General features: G+C 41.0%; 1 protein-coding gene and 1 pseudogene across 8 annotated transcripts in view; both read right to left on the bottom strand.

The window, feature by feature from the left end:
* FMNL2 (formin like 2) overlaps nucleotides 1-24,737 on the bottom strand; it is a 314,076-nt gene that overhangs the window by 246,414 nt on the left and 42,925 nt on the right. The gene's annotated exons all lie outside the window — the stretch shown is intronic.
* LOC129032152 (nuclear migration protein nudC-like) lies at nucleotides 13,575-15,459 on the bottom strand (annotated as a pseudogene).

Raw genomic sequence — 24,737 nt, 5'->3', positions numbered from 1 at the left:
TTTAGTAGAGAGGGGGTTTCACCATGTTGGCCAGGATGGTCTCAATCTCTTGGCCTCATGATCTACCCGCCTTGGCATCCCAAAGTGCTGGGATTACAGGCGTGAGCCACTGTGCCCGGCCCTACATTTATTTCTTATAATTCTATTAGCTAAAGATCATTTTAGAGACAACAGGGTCACAAAGGTGACGTGAATTGGCCAGCAGAGCTGAGACCAAAACCTTAGCTTTCAGGCCACCACGTATGTGATCTGTCACTACTCCAACACCAGGCAGAAAGCATTACAAAGGCACATAAAAAGTCAAAGAGGAATTCGGTGGTGCCAGAAAGGAAGTACTTAAAAAAAAAAAAAAATGAGTGTATGCCAATAAAGGGACACAGAAGCCAAGTAAGGAGCTCCCAATGGTCAAAGCTGAAACGATTCAAACAAAATAAAGCAGTATTAGATTCTAATCCAAAGGATAAAAACATCCGTGAGTCCACACTGATACAAATGACTGAATACGTAAACAGGGAAGAAGAGACAAATCTCTCAGGCAGAAGAATTCCAAATAACTTACATAGATCCTCTTCTCTCAACGTCCCACTCCTCAAGTGTACGCTGTACACAGTGACGTCCTTCTGAAGAGGACAGAGCTGTTCGTGTTTTTGGTTGTTGTTTTTACAGTTTTGTGGGGCTTTTTTTTTTTTTTTTAAGTTTACAGTACAGAAACTTGGCAAACGCTACCTCCGCCAAGTGATAAGGATCACCATGTGATAAGTCACACTGATATGTGATGAAAATGGCACTTTATCTCCGTCATCCTCCCCCTCGAAATCCACAACCCCAGTTGAATCACCACAGAAAAACAACAGACAAATCTCAATTGAGGGGTATTCTACAAAACACCTGACCAGTACTCCTCGAAACTGTCAAGGTCATCAAAAGCAAGGAAAGTCTGGGACACTGTCACAACCAAAAATAGCCTGGGGCTCCACGACAACTAAATGTGACACGGCATCCTGGATGGGATTCCCGGACCGAAAAAGAACATTAAGTATCAACTGAGGAAAGATGAATAAAGCACAGACTTTAGCTAATTCTAAGGTACCTGTATTGGCTCACTAAGTGTGATGAACATACCATTCTAACTTAAGATAATAATGGGGGAAACTAGATACAGGGTATGTGGGAATTCTCTGCATTATAGCCTCATTTTTCCCATACATCTGAAACTATACTACAACAAAAAGTTTATTTTTAAAAAAGTCAAAGAGGAAGGAATGAGAGAGCTGTGTGCAAGGGAGAGCAGATGAATGAACCTGGCCAAATGCATTTTGGCAGCAACTATCTGTCCTTGCACCTTCCTACCCTCGCTTTCCTGTCCTCATGGACCAGTAAACATCACAAAAGATCTTGAAGGCAGAATTCAGTTGAGGTCTCAGTTTGCTCCTGTTAAGAGCTGGGCCACACTCAGAGGGGTAGGTCAGTTTTATTCAGTGACCAGAGACCCAACTGGCACTTTCTGCTCTTTTCCAAGAGGGAAAGGATCCTGGAGCCCGCTCCCCAAAAACAGCAGGGAATGTGCCTGGCCTGCTAAGGAAAGATACTTCATGCAGGTTCCCCTCCACTCCACCCTCTGACTTAGAGCACACCTGTTCATATCTTCATGTTTCACCACTATTTACAGATGAGAACAACCCCTAGCATTTATGGGCTTTTAAAAGATTAAACACGGCCGGGCGTAGTGGCTCACGCCTGTAATCTCAGCACTTTGGGAGGCCAAGGCGGGCAGATCACGAGATCAGGAGATCAAGACCATCCTGGCTAACATGGTGAAACCCCGTCTCTACTAAAAATACAAAAAATTAGCCGGGCGTGGTGGCGGGCACCTGTAGTCCCAGCTACTCGGGAGGCTGAGGCAGGAGAATGGCGTGAGCCCGGGAGGCGGAGGTTGCAGTGAGCTGAGATTGCGCCATTGCACTCCAGCCTGGGTGACAGAGAGAGATTCCGTCTCAAAAAAAAAAAAAAAAAAAAAAAAAGATTAAACACAACATCTGAAACTACCTAAAAATAGTTCAGTTTTTTTCTCTGCCTCTCTCTTTTTGGTCAATTTTCAAGTTTTATGAATAGCGTATTAGGCCAAACTGATTATAATAACCACTTCATCAAGCACCTGTCAGAAATGAACTTTAGGCTCAAAGGCAGGAGAGGAGCACCTGGAGAACTCTAAGAAATGGAAAAAAGCCCCAACCTGAATCAACAGCCTCCCCTCCACTGACCTAACAAGCACACCCAAATCCATGGCCAATCTCTAAATAAAGATTTCAAATGAAACTGTGAATGCCGCTGACATAGTCATGAACTTATTCTTTGATATTTTGCACAGATTAAAGCTTTTTGCCTCCAAGCACTTCTCCTTCCCCTTTCAAGATCAAAAAGGAAGAATTCTTCAAGCATAAATGACAGGCAGGATTTCAATTCAACTCAAGTAACTTATGGGCATCCACCAGGTGAAAAGGCAGTGTGCCAGGTATGCAGAAACCACTAGGACTGTGTATGCCTCCTGTGTCACTTCATTTGGAGGGGTGAGATGTCCAACGTGAACTTTTAGGGACCTTTATTAGGACACACATTTATTTTCTTTGACAGGACAAATTTAAATTAATAGCTTCTCCTAAAAGCATTGAAGAACTACATAGGAACTTCTGTAAAATAATACTTTTTGAAACTGATAAATTCCCCAAACTTTCAGAGCTAAAATTTCCTCCACTCCATCCCACCCCAGTGTCAATAAATGCAGTCATATCACAGGCCCAGGCCTGTTGAGAGCTACAATGGAACAGTCTTACCAGTTCACACTTCTCCTAGTACAGGAAACTGTTTCACAGGATAATTCCCAACATCTTCCTACACGTAACTTTATTGAGAACTGAGTCACAAACTGCTTGCAGCCAAATGAAGGTTCAACCCTTTTGCTGGCATTGCCTGCCTCCAATTCCTCCCTGGCTGTGGTTTGGGCAGGATACATGTGGGAAGAAAAAAGAAAGAAAACTACAAAATCATTACCCCTAAAGCAGTGGGGCTCAACTATGGGTGACTACTCCCCCAGGGTATATTCAGCAGTCTATAGACATTTTTGGTTGACATAATTGGGAAGAGGCAGTGCTACTCATTGTTACCCAGTGGCATATAGTGGGCAGGGACCAGGGGTGCCGCTCAGCATCCTACAAAGCACAGGACACACCTATGACATAACAGTTATCTGGTCCCAAATGCATAAATAAGGTTAAGAAACCTTGTTCTAAAGCCATAAAGGAAACAAATTGCACAAGAAAACAGGTAGGTAGAAATATACAAGTTATACTGATTCCTCCTCCACACTCTTTGCAGCATCTCCTTCTGCCCTCTAAAATTTAAGTTTTGCTCATAAGGCCATATCCTCTGCCTGCTTCCCTTGAATCTCTAAAAGAGCATTCTTTTTTTTTTTTTTTTTTTTGAGACCGAGTCTGGCTCTGTCACCCAGGCCTGGAGTGCAGTGGTGCGATCTCAGCTCACTGCAACCTCCTCCACCTCCTGGATTCAAGCGATTCTCCTGCCTTAGCCCACAGAGTAGCTGAGACTACAGGCGTGTGCCACCACATCCAGCTGCTTTTTGTATTTTTTATTAGAGACGGAGTTTCGCCATGTTGGCCAGGCTAGTCTTAAATCCTGACCTCAAGTGATCCGCCCGCCTCGGCCTCCCAAAGTGCTGGGACCACAGGCATGAGCCACTGCGCCCGGCCCATTCTTTGTTTTTCAACCCACTTTCTATCTGTTGCCATCTCCAATCTCTGTCCAAGATGTCTAATTTTATGACTGATCACTTGCCGTGATCACGTGATCAACCTCAAACTCAACTCATCAAAACAAAATGCAACATCAGGGCTTCTAAGCCGACTCCTCTGCTGCCTGTCCTGTTTCAGTAAATGTCACACCACTTTCCCCATGACCAGGTTCAAAACCCAAGAGCCACTCTCATTCTACTTCCTCCCCACCTATCTACTCACACAGTTTTGCTCAGCACTCTTCATCCAGTAGCTAGCACTCTGCCTGCCACATAGAACTCACCCAAATATCGAATACATATAGAAACACTATTAAAGACATTAAGGTCATCTTTAACTGCTTCCTCATTTCCCAGCCTCTCAATCGAATCGATTGCAAAGCCTTACGAATTCTGCCCCAAGGTGTAGAGGCACCAACACAAGTGCCCTCCCTAAAGTCTAAATGACCTAATCCATCCCCATACAAATGGCAGATCAATCTTCCTCAAGCAGAATCCCCATTATGTCACTACTTCACTGCCAACTCCAGAAAAAAAACTTGTCAACAGCCTATCAAATCCTTCCACCTCCACCTTGACACTGGCAGGTAGGTCCCACGCGTCCACCACCCCACCTCAGGTTCCCCATCCTGGCTTCTGTCTCCTACTTCCTTTCAATACTATGAAGAAAATACTTAATGAGCTGCCCCTCACCCACGTCCACAGGGACCAGCATCTATTAAAAAGGCACAGCAGAGACCATCCGGGGCTCAGAAACTTCTCTAGGCTTCCCCCTTTCAACCATCGTTTCAAACATCCTCCCTCATCCTGTGCTGCCACCTTCTACTCCTCCACCCTCAGATCCACAACTTTTATTTGGATTAGTCACCTACCTTCTGATTTCACTTCTCTGTCAATGTTCAGCCTCCACCACTGCCACGTGGCAACCCTGGGCAGAGGAAGCCTCACCCTCAAACCCGACCTCAGGTCTGGGATCCCAGCACCAGCTCAGGGTCCAGGGGCAGCTTCTGGGATTGGTTATCACACATCCAGTATTCTTCAGAAAGCCAGCGAAGCTGTCTGCTGCTCTGGGGCAGCACCCAAGTGCTCCTGTCTCCATGGCCACCACATTCTTCTCTCTTGGGCTCCCATGTCTGTCTCTCCACAAAACACTCAATTCCTTCTATGCCCAGCTCAAATAACACCTTCTCCCTGAAGCCTGTCCTAATTTTCCTACCCAAACCAAATACAATTGCCTTCTCTTCTCAATCATCTGGTCATGTTTACCCTTTTTAAAAATAAGTACCATCTTATGCCTTGTATTACATGTATCAGTTTCTCTCTTTCTGCCTCAGCCAACTGTACCACTTACTAGCTGTGTGGTCTCAGATAAATCAATCCTCTATACTATTTCTTTATCAATAAACTGGAGATAATGATGCATATCTCATAACTGTGTATAGAAGATAAAGCCAGATAAAATGTACACATGGCTTAAAACAGTGCCTGTGCATGCAAATGCTACCTATCATTCATGTTTTACCCCCCTCAGGACTTAGAAAAGCCTTACATATTAATTGCTCAAAAAATCAGTTGAATGTTAATTTAGTCATCCAAAATTCCAATTACTAGAGACCTAGCAGAAAAGAAACAAGCATTTCTTGAGGACCTACCAAGTATACCAAGCAATATATAAAGCATCTTACATAGGAGAATTTGTAATTCTCGCATCTCTTTGAACTAGATATTATTCTTATTTTACAGATGAAGACTTACAAATTAGGTACTTAGCCTCAAGTCGTATAACTCATCATATAAAAAATCTGTGCTCTTTTCACGCAGCCCACTACCTCCATAATATGGAATTTGCCTTATTCACAGGCTGGACAGCAACATAGCCTGGGGGATACAACACGGAATAATATTTCAGCAAGTTCGCAGGCCAGAGGACAATATGCTGAGGCTTTTATTTTTATTATTCTTATTTTTTTTTGAGATGGAGTCTCACTCTGTTGCCCAGGCTGGAGTGCAGCAGCTCAATCTCGGCTCACTGCAAAACCTCCACCTCCCAGGTTCAAGCAATTCTCCTGCCTCAGCCTCCGAAGGCTGGGATTACAGGCACCTGCGACCATGCCCAGCTAGTTTTTGTATTTTTTAGTAGAGATGAGGTTTTGCCATGTTGGTCAAGTTGGTCTTGAACTCCTGACCTCAGGTGATCCGCCTGCCTTGGTCTCCCAAAGTACTGGGATTACAGGTGTGAGCCACTGCACCCAGCCGAAGCTTTTATTTTTTAAACTGTGACAACGCTGGCTCACAGAGAAGAATGACATACAAATCAGAAGTTTACACATTTAGTGGTATTGTGTCCACTTATCTTGAAAGACCTGACCCTGATGGATAGAAGGACCAAAAGAAGGAAAGGTCCATGCTTCTGGGTGTGCAAATAAAAGAAAAAAAAAAGGAGGAAGAGGGGGAGAAAAGTGAAGTAGAAGGGAGGAGAGAAGGAGAAAGAGGGAAAACTCCAAGCCACCTGTCTTAGCCAGGAAACTCCCTGAGGTTCACAACCTGAAAGTGTCCTATCACTTTCCCCAGCACGTCTCATTTTGTTTATTTTCTTAAATCATACTAGAAAATTTAATTTCTCTCTTTTGATGTTTTTTATTCTGAAAAGTGCATGAAAAATTCCAGGAGGTAATTCTGACATCCAAAAACCTCATTTTTTTCCCCCTAACTGGCTCAGACAGATAAAAGGAAAGGAACTGAATTATCCGAATAATTTCCCTAAGTCTTCCCCACCTACATTATGCTCATCCAGTTTCCTTGAAAATTAGCCAGGTGAACCATCTGTGCTTGTGACTTTTTAAAATTCTTCACATTGAAGTTCTTTCATTTATTAATGGGAAAAAAAAAGATTTCTTCTCAATTTTCCTCCCTGCATATCCCAGGCAAAGCAGGATTTGGTGAACCCTAACATCCTTAAGTAAAGCAACATTAAATCCAAAATACACATAACCTTAATAGATTTTTTTCCATCAACGAATTTTACAATAATGTTAATTGCAATTTTAAAGGATGACAACATCTTCTAGATGAGCCACAAAAATAATATATTTAGTCTACAAATTCATGGAATAGTGAACAACATGCCAAGTGCATTCTACTTCCATAGTCTTATGATTCTTTAAGCAAGACAGGCATTTAGAGAGCTTTAAAAATAATGATGAGGGGTGAAGGAGCAGAGCAGGGGCATACGTTTTTTTCTTAATGATGGAATTTAGGTAATGCTCTTTGAATAACTGTTACTCTAAATGGCAAGTGGAAAGTCACATGAGCATGAATTTAAGAAAAAAGAACACCTATACAAAAAGTAATTTCCCACTTATTTTAAATCTCCCTTGAGGAGGGGAGAGGGGAGAAAGGGGAGAGTTAAAGCCTGACTTAAATAAAAACATACTTGTTAACTGGATAAGAAAAAGAAATAAGACAATGTCTGAAATGTGAAAGATGTCCAGAGGCATGGAAGTTTGCCCTGATATGCAGGACTCATCTAAGCCAGGACCTCACAGGCTCTCTGGATACATGTTATCTTCGGAAATGAGCAGAAGTAGAAATGAACTACCAGAGCTATAGAGGGTTAAGCAGCAGCCTTGGATTTCATTCTAGGTTTGGCAAACATTGAAATAAATAACTGGTCAATGACAAGACTGCCCACTGTATTAGATCAAGAAATTACCAATCAGTTCTCTAAATTTAGTAGCTAGACTCATTCCTGTTTGACTTTTCAAGTCAGTTCAGCCCAAAGAGCAAGTATAGTACATGACTTCTAAGGCAGAAAATGGAAAACTAATTCCCTCCCGTGAAAATCAGAATTCTATCCAGCCAAGTTCTTCCAGTTCCCCCAATGTGGAAACACTTAGCAATGACTGTTCAAATGCTTAGCTGAGTTCTAAGACACTAAAATAAAGGAGAGGGGGAGGGATGTGGGTGCAGGAGTTCATTTTTGCAGAAATGCCGTGATTAAACAACAAGACTTACATTTACAGAACCACATTAAAGACTTCAGAATCCCATTCACTCTCTATAGTGAGAAATACGCTTAAGCAAGGACTTTCTGACTCTGTTGAAAGACAGCAGCTCTTAAGAATTATTTTAAAAATGAAACAAAAGATTCCACATGACTGTTTTGCCTGCCGCACCACCCCCCCGGCCCACCCACCCCCACCACTCTACAACTCCCAACTTCATTTATCCTATTCATCTCACAGTTGGGTATTTGGTCGAAGCATATTTGAAAGAGGAGGATAAAGCCTGGGCCAATTACCCAAAGAACAAACTGTCTTCCGTTAAAGGCTTATAAAAATAAATTTGGCTTACAAAAAGAAATTCAAGGAGATTTCCAAACCGTCCTCTCAATTTCATGTGAGCCTGCTGATTTTTTAGTCATTCTTGTTTTTCTCCAAATTCATATTGGGTGGGGAAGTTGAACAAAAATTCTAAGTGTACCATTGTAGTCTAGCTAAATAAAAACATAGGTTTCAAATTTCAAATCACATCACATCTAATTTAACTTTTAATTTTAAGGGACTGGTCCAGATAGTAGCTGAGAACCACTGTGGAGACACAAAATGGGAACAAGTTTCCTAGGAAAGCTAACAGGCCATCTGAGGCATAATCTAACAATGAATCTCATCTAAACCCAATGTCCCTTGGAATGAAGTTTTTCCTCTTAGGAGTAAGACATTTAGTTCTATCTCTTGCCTAGAACTTGATGGCAAGCTGTACTTTCTGTAATCTGTATCCTAAGCACTACTCATCTCTTTTTAACTCTTGTGTAGGGTTTGCCACCTCATGTCCCACAGCACCATGGCAACCCAGTTGAACATACAGACATTTCCAATTCTGAAAGAACACTCTCACTGGAAATACGGGCTGACCGGAGCAGGACTTCTGCAGTGGGACTGTCTACTGTGAACCAAAGAATTACAAAGAAATGTTAACAGATTTTTTTAAAATTACAGCTTTGTGGAAAAATAAGTTAAGGCAAATCCATCCTTGACACTAACAGCATCCCTGGTTCAGCAGGAATAACTCTTAGTGCTGTCAGAAAATAAAAGCATGCTATCTATTCTTTATAGTCAACTGAATTGGGAGCAGACAAATTTTTCAGTCTCAGGAGCAAGAAAGCCATGCCTGCAAATTTGGTTTTGTAATTTTCAGCAGATCAGGGTTTTGCTTATCCTCAAATTACATTTTAGGTCACTTCAACAACCTAAAAGACTAGAAACAAAAGATCGTTCTTGTCCAATCTTATATGGTAACCTGTGATAAATAAGTCATTTTACTTATCACAAATTTGAGTATATCTTCCAAAGGCCAAAAAAAAAAAAAAAAAAAAAACCAACAGTTAATGTTATATAATATAAACTATTAATTGCACCTTTCTTTCCTAGTGTGGGAGATCAAGTTGTCATTCTTCATTAAAAAAAAAAACAAAAAAAAACTCAAACTTTTTTTTTTGTCAGAGAACAACTCTTTCCACATGTATCTATTAATATTATGCCTGTAAGAGTTCTGAATTTCCTGTGAATGCCAGCTCATATGGAAACAGATGAGCCAAGAAGAACTAAGAGGAACTCATGTCACAGGTTGGTACCATACTTCTTGAACATAAATGAAAAGTGGGAAAATTATCATGCTGTAAATCTAGAATCAAAGGTACCCAAAGCACAGTTAGTGAACCCAGTACTAACCAGGAGGATTCAAAAACAACCCACAATTGGTTTGCTGCTTGCAAAAAAATTAAATTTAGACCTCCAAATCACACTATACACAACTGAATTCCACATGAATAAAAGCGAATTCTTTAAAAAACATTGTCTCCAAAGCTAAAATTAAGTCGTGTATTTTTGGATATGATCGTAAGAACATTCTAACTTTCAGAATCATGACAAAAATGGCCAGAAATTTAAAATTCGATGTTGTAAGAAATTCAAACTTCTGTAGGCCTAAAAAATTTATCTAAAAAAGGAAGTGAGGAAAATAGTCAAAACAAATTAAATGAGTTATCACCTATTACAAGGGTCAGCAAACTATGGCCCACTAATCAAATCCAGCCCACCTCCTGTTCTTCTACAGCCCGTGAGCTAAGAATGGTTTTTACATTTTTAAATGGTTGAAAAAAATAAAGAGGAATGATACTCCAGGGCATATAAAAACTATATAACACTCACATCTCAGCATCCATATGGGAGCACAGCCATCCTCATTAGTTGCCTATTGTCTAAGGCTGCTTTCACCCTACAGAAGCTGTATGACCCACAAAGCCTGAAGCGTCTATTATCTGGTCCTTTATAGAAAAAGTTAGCTAACCCCTGACCTACTACACAAAGAGCTCATGCATATGAAAAACAGTAAGACCCAATAAATAAATAGGCAAAGGAGATTTTTTTAAAGTAAAAGAAAAATACAACCTGTTAATAAAATAGAAAATGTTCACTTTCACTTCCAAATGGAAAGGCTCTCTTTGGCCTATCAGATTAGGAAAGATTTGTGGAAAAGTCAACACACATTGCTGTCAGGGGGACAGTCAAACAAGAGCTAAGAAGCTGCAGGTGGCACTCTAAATATGTTTTACCCTTTTAGAATGCAATGCGGCAAAAAGAAACAAGTCTTAGAAAATGTCCATAACTCGGCAGGGCGCGGTGGCTCACACCTGTAATCCCAGCACTTTGGGAGGCCGAGGTGGGTGGATCACGAAGTCAGGAGATCGAGACCACGGCGAAACCCCATCTCTACTAAAAATACAAACAAAAAATTAGCCGGGTTTGGTGGCGGGCGCCTGTAGTCCCAGCTACTCGGGAGGCTGAGGCAGGAGAATGGCGTGAACCTGGGAGGCGGAGGTTGCAGTGAGCCAAGATCGCACCACTGCACTCCAGCCTGGGCAACAGAGCAAGACTCTGTCTTAAAAAAAAAAAAAAAAGACAAAGAAAAAAAAAAGAAAATGTCCATAACTCTCTTCTCATCTATCCTACAGACACAATCTCAAATATAGGCAAGTTTATAAATAAAGACATTTATTATAGTATCTTTAACACAATGAAAAACCAGTAGCAATTTCATAGGTTTCCCTCTGTTTTAAGAGTCATGGGTGTTGTTTCTAAGTATTAATGTATCTGAACTTAAGACATATCTTATAATCATGTACATTTAATGTGCTATGTGTTTCCTCATATTAAAGTGTTGATACCACAGTGTCTTACCTGTACTTTTAATTAACAGTATCTTACATGTACTACATAGAGGCAACTCACATAGTTTCAATGAAGACATCTAATTGAAGGACTATTTACAAAGATGAGGGAAGGGTGAAGGATACCACAAGGGGCATTCAGGTAGAAAGTGACTCGAAGCATCAAGGAGAGGAAAGTAACCTGCTGGAGGCCTGAAAGAGGACCCACCAGGCAAGAGTGGTTTCTTGGTGGGACACAGCCACTGACAAAACTGCAGCAGAGAAGCAGGCAGAGAGAAGAGATATGGCGACTGGCAGCTCTCTCCCCTCCCACTCTTAGCTCTCCTTAAGTTCCCCCTTGGCCAATCCGTTAGAAGCCAGAGGGCAAGGAAGCCTGGAGGATTCATCTGTCAGTCAGCACCACTGCCCACTCCCAAAAGGAGGGCAGACAATAGGTGACAGGGGGTGTTATGGTTTGAATGTGTCCCTTCCAAAATTTAGGTGTTGCCAAAGTGATGGTATTTACAAGTGGAGCCTTTAAAGGTGATTAAGCCATGATGGCTTCTCCCTCTCAATGGGATTAAGGCTCTTATAAAAGAGGCTTCACTCCGCATTTGGACGACTTGCCCTTACGCCTTCTGCCAGATAAGGATGCGGCAAGAGGGCCAGGGCCCTCACCAAATCCTCCCAGACCAAATGCTGGCACCTCGATCATGGACTTCCCGGTCACCTCCAGAACGGTGAGAAATAAAATTCTGTTCCTTATAAATTACCCAGTCTCAAGTATTCTGTCACTGCAGCACAAAACAGACTGAAACAGGAGGAAAAAAGGAATAACCATCTCAGTCATTCTCCAAATCACCCCACAGAAAAGATGAAAAATGCATTCCCACTGTGATGAGTGGGGGGAGAGAAAAGTCAATCCCAAAGTCTTAATTTCACTGAAATCATCCACTAAATCAGGATCCAAGTGGCTTTGGTCACCTCAAACAGAACTCTGACAAAGGAAGATGAGAAAACAGGGGTTTCAAAAGCCAAACATTTTAAATTTATAAAAGAAACCAACTTCCACAATGTTTAGGTACAACTAAGATACTAGGCAAATAGCTACCATGTTGGGTAGGTAGAGAACCTCATTTAAACAATATGAAAATAGCTCAAAAATTTGAAATTAAAGAATGAATTATCATAAATAGCAAGGAGGGTGGCAATCTTGTAAATGAATCAAGGAGTTGGCATGTGAATAAGGATGTGAATAGATCCTAAGGTAGATGTTTTCGAGACAATATGGGTTTGAAAAAAAAAAAATTTCTAGCTCCCAGTCTTCTGTATCTTTTAATTCACTGTTTCTGGTCTGGGTTTGGTAAGGGCTCTAGCCAGCGTTATTTCATTAAGAACATATAGAGTTTAGGAGTCTAGAAAAAGGCCAATTTTAAGGGCTCAAAGAGCAACATTATTATTAATGAATAATGTAACCTTCAGGAAATCTGATACCATAGTTTCAATAACTGTTCTTGCTTCAAGTCACTGTATTCAAAACCCCTATCAGGAAATATGGGAAAGTCGGTGTCTCATTCAGAACAAAAACTAACTCTGTCTAACTACAGTAACACAAACTCTTGGTACCAACCAACAGAGTCAACTTGCCACCCCTGGCACACAGCTCTATTCCTATCACATGCCTTCCTGCATGCTGCCCTTCCTTTCTCCATCCCAATTACACCTCCCAGCCAGATACACAAGACATTTGCTGGTGAACTCCACTCCTCCCAGCTCTCCATGCATTTCCACTCAACTATCTCTACTGCCTTCAGTTATGCTTTACTTACTCAGTTCCTTCGCCATTGTTTTCTGAAAAATTGTCTTTTATCTGTGTTTGCTGTGAAACCTCAATCTGTCAGAATCTCCCAGAAGGTCATTACCAGTTGCCAGGGTGTTTATTTGGCATTCTCTAAGTCATCCTTTGAGGATTCAAAGTGAAGTCACCCAAAAGGCATATGTGACTGCATCAAATTTAAGACACTAACTTCCACCTCTAGAATCAATTCACCAAGACACAGTGCTATGATTCAAGTTGGAAGTTCGGGAAGCTGTGCTTTAGCTAAAAGCTGCAACAACAGATGGTAATTGAAGAAATAAAACACAACAAAGGTGTGGTTACTATTGCTATAGCATTTATTCATGCCTCAGCACAGCCAAGAAAGGCCAGTACCTTTCAAACTAGGGTGTGAAGGTTGCCAATATCCTATCTGCCTCTGTCTCTTATAAGTCGTTTATTTTCATACCTTAACAGAACAATTACCTTAATCTTTACAATTTGGCGTCACAAATGAGGAAATAAATCAGCACTTCTTTCTTTTTTTGCTGGGCAAATCGCTTTAATGTGTAACAGTAGGCCAACTGGGGAAGACAAGACCCCAAGCCCCAGCCTTTCTCCTGATGCCCTGGGACCTGTGTGCCTGGGCCAGTCCCATGCCTGCCCCAAGCCCTGAGGCCCACAAGGGCCAGAGAAGAGTGGGAAAGAATGTTGGATGGTTGTAGCTCAGCCCCAAGAGTTCAGGGAGGAAAAAGCACGGGCTAGTTGAATTTGGCCTTGGAAAAATCCATCTCCAGATGTTATCCATGAACTTCTTCAGAATCTCCTGTTTCTTCTGTTCGTCTGAGATTGGCAGCCCCATGGACTTCTGTCTCTGGTCATACATCATCTTTTCCACCATGCTGCGAGTCTCACTGTCCAGGTCTGACAGCTTGGAATTCTCAGGGTTAATCATCCTGGTATTGATCTCTGGGTCACTGGACACCAAGCAGCTCCACCACTCCATCTTATTGATCTTCTCAAGAGGCACAGTCACTACCTTGCCATCCTCAATGAGCCACGAGCTCTCCTCTACCTTCACTTCATTGTAGAGCTCCCCATCGATGATCGCTGGCTGCCGCCTGAGCCCCACCCGGAGGTGCTGCCCCTGGATGTCCACCACCATGTCCTTCCCTTTCAGCCGGAAGTTTACACGGAAAGGGACCGCCAGGTCCAGCTCCGACAGGCTCTGGGTCCAGCGGTAATTGGGCAGGTCTGCCCTGTTGCCTAGGTTGGGCTTCAGTTTTTCTTTGTCCTCCTCATCTTCCTCCTTCTTCTCCTGCTTTCCTGGGGAGTCAAGGCTGCCGTTCTTGAGCTGGGCCTCATGATTCTCTGCATCCTTTTTCTGGTCAATCTCTAGCTGCAGCCTCTCTGCCTGTCTGCCTTTATCTGGGGCCCCGAGGTCTCTGACTTGGCTTCCTTGGCCAGCCTGGCCACCCGCTCCGCCTTCTCCCGGGCTCTCTTCTCCCACTGGGCCTTCTGGGCCAGCTGATTGTCGTGGCTGAAAGTCTGTATGATAAGCTTCTCTGCCATCCCCTCTTCTCCTGCAGTGAAAAAGTCTGTTTTGCGTCGAAGGAAGCTGAAGAAGGTGTTCACAAGCTCCTGCACGCCGCCCTCGTGCTGCTGAGCCATGGCCAGCAACATGCCGTCGAACCGTTCCTCCTCCTGCTCTCCGCCCATCGCGCCGAGCGGTTAGGGTTAGGGCGCCCATCACCCATCCCGAGGTCTGCGCTCTAGTCCTGTGCTCTCTCCGCTACTTCGGGTCACGCCGGGCCCAACAAACTCTAGTCTAAATCAGTCCTTTTTCTAAAAGGTACATAAGAATTCAGAGTTAAAGATCTAACTATCTGAAGACAAAGTATCTCCCACTGCCATAAACTGAATGTGTCTCCTCAAAATTCGTAGGTTGAAACCTAACCCCTAAATGTAATGGTTTTAGGAGATGGGGCTCTTGGGAGGTGATTAGATCATGAAGGTGGAGTCCTCGTAAATGCGATTAGTGCCCCTACAAAAGAGGTCCCAAAGAGCTTACTTATCCTTTCTGCTATATGAAGATACAGCAGAAGGATGGCTGTCTCCGAACCAGGAGGCAGGTCCTCCCCTCAAATTTGCTGATGCCTAGATCTTGGACTTCCCAGTCTCTAGAACCATGAGAAATAAGTTTCTGTTCTTTAGAAGCTACCTAATTTATAGTATTCTGTTACTGTACAGCAGCCCAAATGGACTAAGACACCCTAACACTGTGTGAGACTTTATAGAAAAAAATGCTCCTTTCATTTGCAGCACCCTCCCTGTTGAGTCCAAATTGAAACACAGCATTTAGACTTTAACCAAAAAGAAGCCATGACATTAATACTTTTACTCATGACTCCATTTATCTGGTATTTATTGCCTCATTCTGCTAGCCACCTTAAATTTTATATTTTTAACAATCATTGTTTTTAGTGAGGACTGTTTTCATTTAAATAGTCATGAGTTCTATAAACAAAAAGTAGACAGTCATAGACATCCACAGATGTGACCTCAGTATTTTTAATCACTGGTTCTAATGTCACTTTAATTGATGAATTTCTCTTAAAAAGAGACACTAACTTCTTTTTGAAAACTTGTGCACAAACTATCAATCAGAAGGTCCTGCAATGGTATTAGAAAATCACCAATTAAAAGAAGAATCTGTGGTGACATTAGGCACTTGAATAATTAAGCTGTGATTAGAGATAGTCTTCTAATTTAGGCAGAATATGGTTGATATGGTTTGGCTGTGTCCCCACCCAAATGTCATCTTGAATTGTAGTTCCCATAATCCCCACATGTCATGGGAGGGACTTGGTGGAAGGTAATTGAATCATGGGGGTAGTGAGGCTCATGCTGTTCTCAAGATAGTGAGTTCTCATGAGATCTGATGGTTTTGTAAGGGGCTTTTCTCCCACTCCGCTCATACTTCTCCTCACTGCCACCATGTGAAGAAGGACGTGTTTGCTTCCCCTTCCACCATGATTGTAAATTTCCTGAGGCCTCCCCAGCCATGCTGAACTGTGAGTCAATTAAACCTCTTTCCTTTATAAATACCCAGTCTAACGTATGTCTTTATTAGCAATGTGAGAACAGACTAATACAATGGTATAGATAACACTTCTTTGATTGCTTTTCTTGAGTCATTTAAACTGATCCTTAGTACACAAGTATTTTCCTCCTCTGTGAGAGCTAACCTCAATTATGTCTTTTCAGATCTAAACTACATTACCAGGAAGTACAAAACAAACACAGCAAGAATTTCTAAGAATCTTTGTCATCTAAGAACAGGTGATAAAGAAGAACCTTCCTAATTCTTATTATATTAGCCTAATTATCAGCAGGACAATGAAGCCTTTCAACAAAGGACAGAAAAAACTGTGGAAAGAAAACATGCAGCCAAGCGCAGTGGCCCACACCTGTAATCCCAGTGCTTCGGTAGGTTGAGTCAGGAGGATTGTGTGAGCCCAGGAGATCAAGACCAGCCTGGGCAACATAGTGAGATACCGTCTCTACAAAAAAATAATTTTTTTTTTTTAATTAGCCAGGTGTGATGACACCTAGCTACTCAGGAGGCTGAGGCAGGAGGATGGCTTGAGTCCAAAAGTTTGAGGCTGCAGTCAGCTATCACTGCACTACTGCACTCTAGCCCGTATGACAGAGAGAAACCCCAACTCCAATTCCCACCAAAAAAAAAAAAAAAAAAAAAATCACACACATTTAAAAAACAACCAGACATGGAGTTCAAACTCAAATGTGGAAATGAACTGAACCTCAGCTACTGAATGCAGTATAAGCAGGGCTTGATAAGTCACAATTTTCCCCTTGATAAGTCATAATTATTTTATAACTTTTATATTTCATACATTTTTAGAAAAAAATTAAATTTGTTTTGTGACTGATAGTTCTTAATTACAACATATTAGTTTTAATCTAATCACACTCAGTACTCAACAAGTCAGCAAGCAATTAAATCTAACAAACATTTATCAAAGGCCTACTACAAAACAAGGCCCTGGACTGGTGTCTGTCATTAAGAAAAGCATCTGTCTACTGTGGAAACAGGCTAGCCACTCATCCAATAGGGATAACACAAAATTATCATTATCAGCCACAATGTGGTCTGTTAAACTAAAACTTTACTGGGAGCTTGGCAACAGCACACTATAGATAACAGCTTGGGCTTTGGTTTTTAACCCAGATCTTCTACAGTATTTATATACTGTGGTTGCCTACAAAGCAATGAAGAGCTCATTTCTACTTCACAGGAACAGTTTAATCCCAAGACAAGCCACACTTTTTCATGAAATATCTATAAGCCAGTCCTCCCTCATGACCTTTTTCTTTTAAATCATCATTTCTCAAGTGTCTTGGAGGAATGGTGAAGGGGAAGGAGAATCTGGGAAGAAAAAACAGCAAACTTTGCCCAGGGGAGTCTCCTAGACTCCTAAAGAAGCAACAAAGGTTTTCTCTACCTTTGTTGAGAGAAATTAAAAACATTTTGAAAGCAGAATCTACTTCTTCCGGCATTGCTACTTAACGTATTTAATTAGACTATGGTGAATAACACATAAATGGGGAGGGGGGATACCAAAAGACAGCGATGACTTGTTTCTGAGTTTATCCAGGTCAATGAAAAACACCTCTGTGTAAGAAATCTCCAGGCCTCAAGGTAATAACATCAAATCAGACAGACAATGAATTGCTGAAAAAGTAGGGTCATGAAAGTCCTAGAGGGAAAACAGACACATATAAGGTGAAAAGCATGAAAATCAAAGTAAAATAACAAGCAAAGAAAGCTGCCAATGAAAAAGTTGTCAGCTAAAGCCTAGAGTTTGTTGAATGAGTTAATGAATGGTCAAACACAACTTACCACAGGCACTGATTCCTCCAAGTGAAGAGGTATTTAAAATCACATAACTTATTAACTGCTATGGTAAAACATTCTCAGGGAGAAGATGATAAGACAAGTGGTAATAGCAGAGATTCCCTTTAAAAAATCAGGGTCTTTATAAGAGCTTTACATTGAATGAGGTCTGGACCACACACTCCCACTTACAGATCAAGAATCCAAGTGTGCACCCGGGATTACAGTGAAAGGATAAGACTCTGCACTTTGTAATTCTCCCTTTCACTGAGAGCACTGGAGATTGCATTCTACAATAGCCCTCTTGATGGTGCTGGGAATAAATCTCAGCAGGGTATGCTAGGAGAAAGACAAGCTCATTTCATTTCCTCATTTGCCCAAAACTAACCTATCTTCTATTGTCACCAACTATGGAACTTTCCTGATACTCTTATTTTTAAAGCTCCCAAGAAAGGTAGGGAACCTGATGCAGAAGCACAGATGTTGTCTGCAGGACTGAGTATATCCCACTTAGACTTAGGAAGCAGACAGCATATCCAGGAGAGGTGAAAGAAAGATAAATCAAGGCATTGCTGACAGCCTTCATTACAATTTGGCAGCCAACCTGCTCAAGCATTTTCATATGGGTAAGCTGATCATCTGAAAAAAAATCCATGGCATAAGAACATAATTTAAGCCTTCAGAGCAAACATTTTGATAGTTTTCGTAAGTCATTTAAATAAAAACTTCATGAACAAACCACAAAGCACATGACTAAAACCCCAGTTAATAGTAAAAAGCAATACACACTGACCGATTTCTATGGCAAACTTCTGCAGAGACCAAATCAGTTGAATGCAACTTTGCCCCTCAAGCAGATATACTTTTGCCTTATCTTACCTTTTCTCAGCCAAGATTTCCCCAGCTCCCTAATTCAAACTCACCAGGACAGTGAGCATTATATGACCATCTGGTCGACAACATATTACACATTCATAGGGCATGGTTCTAATCAAAGCACAGTTTAAACCACCACCATAGATCTCAGCAAGGTCCTCCTAAATGGAAGAATTTTATATTTTGCCTTTTGAATTGTTTTTATTGGAAGCATATTTGTGAGAACACTAAGACGTAAAAGGCCTCTGAGCCTGAGCTCATTTTCCCACCCCAGCCTCCCTCCCTACAAACTGCCTTCTATGAATGGGTTTCTATTTCATCTTTACTCTCTGCAAGAGAATGTACCTGCCAACTGATATCAAGAACAAATCACTTCATCCCCAGTTTCGATGCTGCTGCATTCTTGGGCACTTGTGTGCTTTTAGCACCAAAAAGAGTAGCTTCATGGTTCAAGAGTCACTGTTAACTCTTTTAACAAATAGGCATTAACAGAATACAGGAGCAATCTCACACTTTGTGGGGAGGGTGTCTCCCTGGAGCCTCTGGATTAAAATTCTCATTGCTAAAGTCACCAAGGAGTTAGACAAAGATAGGGAGCATGGCCTCGGAGTTTCTTGCTAAAAAAGAACTCTTCCTCGAATACATTTATGGATATTAGCTACACTAACATGGGTTAGTTTACTAGGTTAGTTGATTACTGTGTTAGGATGAGGAGACAAAGTGTCATTGAAGAAACAAGAAACCAAATCCAGAGTGTAGCTATTTTTTCTTACTTTAATGAAGCAGCAGAGAGTTTGAAAAAGATTTTAGAAAAGTGTGCAGGCTCTGGACCAGGGAAGGCCAATCTTAGTTGAAAATATAATGGCCCTCACCAGAAGCCCTTGCATTCCAAAATTCAGATACAAGCTTCCTAAATCCCAAGATGCCTCAGGATGAAAGAGCACTCAAGGGACCCAGGCAGGCTGCCTCCACTGAACCGAGGAGAAGAGTCCACCTTTCAGCACGATGTTTGAAGGATGCTGTTTCACTCAGGAAGCCTGAGGGAAGGCTTTGCTTCTGTCCTGGGAAACCAGTCACTGATCAAGAGTACTCTCCTGCCCTCTCACTAATGTCAGCCATCAAATGGACCATATCTCCCCACCAGCTGAGTTCTACCCACAGTCATTCCATGGCCTAGCCCCTATCCTGGCCAGCAATATTGATGTCTACACCCCAATGCCCAAGCCCTACCTCAACATCCCAAACTTCGGCTAGACCACAGGGGCTGGTAACCCAGACTCTGGAGTGAGGACAAGTCATGAGAAAAATAAATTCAGGAAAATGTGTAAGTACAACCTTAAGTAATAAAGAGAAAACGGACTTTGGAGTCAGCCAATTCTTGGCTCCAACCTGAGTACTGCCACTATCACAAAACTTTGAGCAAATTATTTTACTCCTCAGAATCAGTTTCCTCACCTGGAAAATAAAGGTAAAATGCCTACTTTGCAGAGCTGCTATGAAAACTTAAAAAGATAAATACACACAAAGTAAGCATTCAGAAAAATAGAAATCAATACCCTATTTCTTTATTATATGAAAGGGTAATTCCAAATGCATATAAGCCAAGAGTGAGATTTTTACTAGACATAGTTCCTACAGTACAACTCTAGAAATGTAAGGGATGAGATCTGTATAACATATGGTACCTCCCCAGATGTAGAAAAATATGCATATACAGTTTTACAAATTCCTAGTTTATGATGTCAAAATTCTCTAAATAAAACATGCTAATGATCAAACTGACAATGACTTCTGCTCATTTCTTCACCATAAATAAAACCCTTGAAGATTAAAGAAATGCCTTAACTTATTTTCTCTAAGTTTGGGGATGGCTAGGATTTCCTCAATGGCTTTCTTTGGTTTCCAGGGTTAGCTGCTGTGGTAATTTTCAAAGAGCACCAAGTTTGCTATAACCATTCTGGATATATAATAACAGTAAGACATTATTATAATTATGCCATTAGTAATAGCAGCTATCTTTTATGAAATTTTTTTTGGTTTTTTGTTTTGAGACAGGGTCTTATTATGTTGCCCAAGCTGGTCTCGAACTCCTATGCTCAAGCTAACATCCCATCTCAGCCTCCCTAGTAGCTAGGACTACAGACATGCACCACCACGCCAGGTTACTCTTACGGAACATTTTAAGCTTACGACATGCTACATGAAGACAATTATCATTACAATAAATAAACTCCAAAAAAGAAAACTAAATTTATCTTATAAAAGGAAATCACAAAACCCAAAGTTAGAGCCTAATACACTATTGCCCCCTAAACTACAAAAAAAAAAAAAAAGGATTAACGGAAGTGTCCACACCTAAAAAGTTTCCACTAGATTCCCAGAGCCCTCTTGCTTTATCCTCCTTCCAGGGTTTCCAAGGGAGGTATATTTAATATCCGCATCTCTCTCAGAAATTAAAACTACCTCTCTCTCTGCCCTATTTGTTGGTCTCTCCCTCACCACACTCCTATTTTTTTAAGCCAGTAACTTAGTCGTTTATGATCATTATCAAGTATTATATACTGAACATAATTGTATGTGCTCTACATTTGCAGCACAGTAGGTTTGTTTACACCAACATCACTACAAACACGTGGGTAATGCATTGCCCTATGTTAAGGCAGCTATAATGTCACTGGATGATAGGAATTCTCAGCTCTATTATAATCTTGTGGGACCACTGTTTGTTGTCCGTTTTTGATGGAAATGTTATGTGGCTCATGACTGTATTATTTACTGAATATTATGGACACACTTCTATTTTTTCCCCAGCTTTATTGAGGTATGACTGACAAGAATTATATCTATAATAAAGGTGTATGTGATTTTTTGATATAAGTTTATATTGTGAAATGATTACCACAATCAAGCTAATTAGCATTATCTATCACCTCACATCGTTTCCTTTCTTGGTGTGGGTGTGTATGGTGAGACCACTTGAGATCTACTCTCACTGCAAATTTCAAGTCTATAATACATTAAGAGCCCTAATAATGCAGTTAAAAGTTGAAGCCAAAAGTGACTCTTTAGCCTCTATTAGCATCAGGATCTTTGTGGAGGCAAGTGGACCCTCTCTCAGCCCTTCTTGGGATCCGTTTTTCTCACGAGGAAGCACTGAAAATTAGAAAAAACCTCCCACACTTGATTATCAAAAACCTCCCAGAATCTTCTACTTAAGAAGCCATGCTCTCTCACATCAGAACACCCAGAGGAAACAAAGACACATGGGCTTTCCTTAATGATGCCTCTCCTTTGACCCAATGAAGAGAAATCTACCACAGAAGCAAATGTAATTGGCTGGCACAAAAACTTCCGCACAAAAATGGAGCACAATCTACGAGTGAGTTGGTTCTTTGGGTAACATTAATGTGTGTTTCTATTAAGTATGTAACTTTCTTAAGTATATTTACCTCCTATTAAGTGCTTCAAAAAGTGAAACAAAATGGTTAAAACTGGTATGTAAAGATTCGAGGCCAGGCATGGTGGCTCACCTGTAATCCCAGCACTTTGGGAGGCTGAGGCACGGGCAAATCACTTGAACCCAGAAGTTCAAGACCAGCCTGGCCAACATGGTGAAACCCCATCTCTACAAAAAATACAAAAATTAGCCGGGTGTGATGGTGTCTGCTTGTAGTTCCAGCCTCCTCAGGAGGCTGAGGTGGGCAGATCTATTGAGCCTAGCTGCAGTGAGCCGTGATTGTGCCACTGTACTCCAGCCTGGGCTGGAGGAGACCCTATCTCAAAAAGAAAAAAAAAAAAAAAAAAGTTCTGCTTTGCTGTTTGTTATGCTAACTAATCAAGAGTTATCGAGTTTCTTAAAGCAGTACATTTAAAGCATTACTGCATTTTAATTTCTTTTTAAAAACTGCCACAGCAACTGTGTTGAGTACAGCAGCCAGGAAGTCCACAGGAACAATTCTCTATTTCCCTGTGAGATGCATTTTTAAAAGTAAAACAAACCATCATTTCAGAATTCAGAATAAAGACTGTGACTCTCATGACCCCACACAGAGCGGAAACCCTAATGACAGGAATATTAAACCATTTTCCATTCTGCTCTTTTTGCTGAAGAGAAGAACTTCAAATATGATCTCTGCTGTGAACAAAGATATTCAAACAAGCAGCTCCTCTCGTTGTCTCCCCAACAGCAAGCATCCCTGGAGATCTGGCTTTCCCTTCTGGAAGAGGGCACAGGCAAGTATATTTATGAGCTCGTATATCACAAACTCATCTGCTCAGGGAAACCCTGGACACCAAGCTGAAATGTATGAAATATGCCATGGCAGAAATTTTCAAAAGTCTTTTGCTCTCATAATTTCAAACTCTTAGGCTATCCATCTTTTGTCAACTAAAACCTTAGATAATACCAGTCTCACATGCTTAAATAAATCCCAAAGCAATACAAAAAATTAGTCAGGTGTTACCAAACTCTGATAACAAATATGTTGTGATCAATATCCTTTCATGAAATTTGGTCAGATTAACAACTCTTGGTTTCAAAACAAGGCTTCTTTTACATCATTTGAAACAAAGAGAAGAAAAGGAAACTCTTTATTAAGCACCTAGCAAAAGCCATTCCTAGGCATTATATACATTTTCCTACTTAGTCATACTAAGTTCTCATTTTGCTTATGAGAAAATTAAGGCTCAGTTTAAGTCACCTGCCATAAACTGAACAGCCATAAACTGATACAGCCAGTCTCATCTCACTGTCGCCACCCTGCATGCTCTTAAACTAGAACAGTCTTACAGACACTAGCCATAATGCAGCTCTAGCCCAACAGGCACTGTGTAAAACAAACTCCACAGACACCTGCAAACCAACTATACTGGGTGTATAGAGCAGGAAAATAAGAGTTTTCTCAACTGATTCAAATGTTAGATTACATATGCTAGCTATGAGCTCAGCCTAGAAGGGTGGGTACAGCGAGTAATCCATGAGGAGACAGCCAGACCAAGGAAGAAGGGCATTCTAGCTAAAGGGGGAAACCTGAGCCAAGGTGCAGAGGTGGGAGAACCCAGGGTGTATGGAGAACAATGAGCAACTCCTTCACTTCGCTCTGGCTTCTCGATGCCAAAATTGTGAAACATTTTAAGGACACAAGCACGGCAAGAACTTGTAAGAACTGACTACACACAATTAGGAAGGTGTGGATACAACACTGCTGTCTTAATAAAGATCAGAAAGAGATAAATCATTTTAAGGTATTTTCACTTTTTACAAAATATTTCAGTCGCTACATCACCACAAGCAAAAAACTTTCCAAGTCTCGCCAAGGTTAACAATAGGCTGCCTTTGGTTCAAACACATTTGTAAAAAATGTTTCATTCAATCAGTACAGTATTGAATGCTTTCTATGTGCCAGGCACCATGCTAGACGCAGGAGATACAAAGATGAACTAACCTTATTCTTGGCTGCTCAAAGCCCAGGAGGAGATGGCCACAAAAATTAAAATGTGATGGACGCTATAAAAATAGCAGTAGAGAATGACTAGTATCAATTAACCAGAAAGATCCGTGTTGAAAGAGTAGCAGCAGAAACTACATTCACTATTCCATCCACATCTAGGCCTATCTTTGATTTAACTGAATCTATTTCTAGTTTATATGTTTGAAGGCACCTTAATAAATTCTCACCCACCTCTCCATTTCTACAGCTTTCTATAGCTTTCACTACTATTTTCTATGACTACAGAAAGCAGACTACAGAAATTAGTCTCATAGAAACTGGTAGCGGAAGTTAACTTAAAATTTTGAAGTCGGAACACATTATAATCTCCCAAGCATTTAAGACTTCAGTTTCTAATACGTTTTCTTAGCATTGTGTTTGCCATACGTAATAAAGCTATTGACATGGCACCCACCCAACCTGGGAACAGAGTATTCTTTCATAAACTGATTCAAACCATTCCCTTCTTCATGTTGAGCAGCTTGTTAAAGTATTTAGGTTTTAAAATTAGGGAAAAATGATATATATAACCCTCTTAAAAACATTAGGTACTTGCAAATTTAAGAGCAAATTAAAGCAAAATTGAAGAATGAAGAAATAATGGAATAGTAACCACATTCTGAGAT

This window comes from Pongo pygmaeus, chromosome 11 (genome assembly GCF_028885625.2).
Source record: "Pongo pygmaeus isolate AG05252 chromosome 11, NHGRI_mPonPyg2-v2.0_pri, whole genome shotgun sequence".
Classification (NCBI taxonomy): Eukaryota; Metazoa; Chordata; class Mammalia; order Primates; family Hominidae; genus Pongo; species Pongo pygmaeus.
This window is presented reverse-complemented; position numbering and strand designations above follow the sequence as displayed.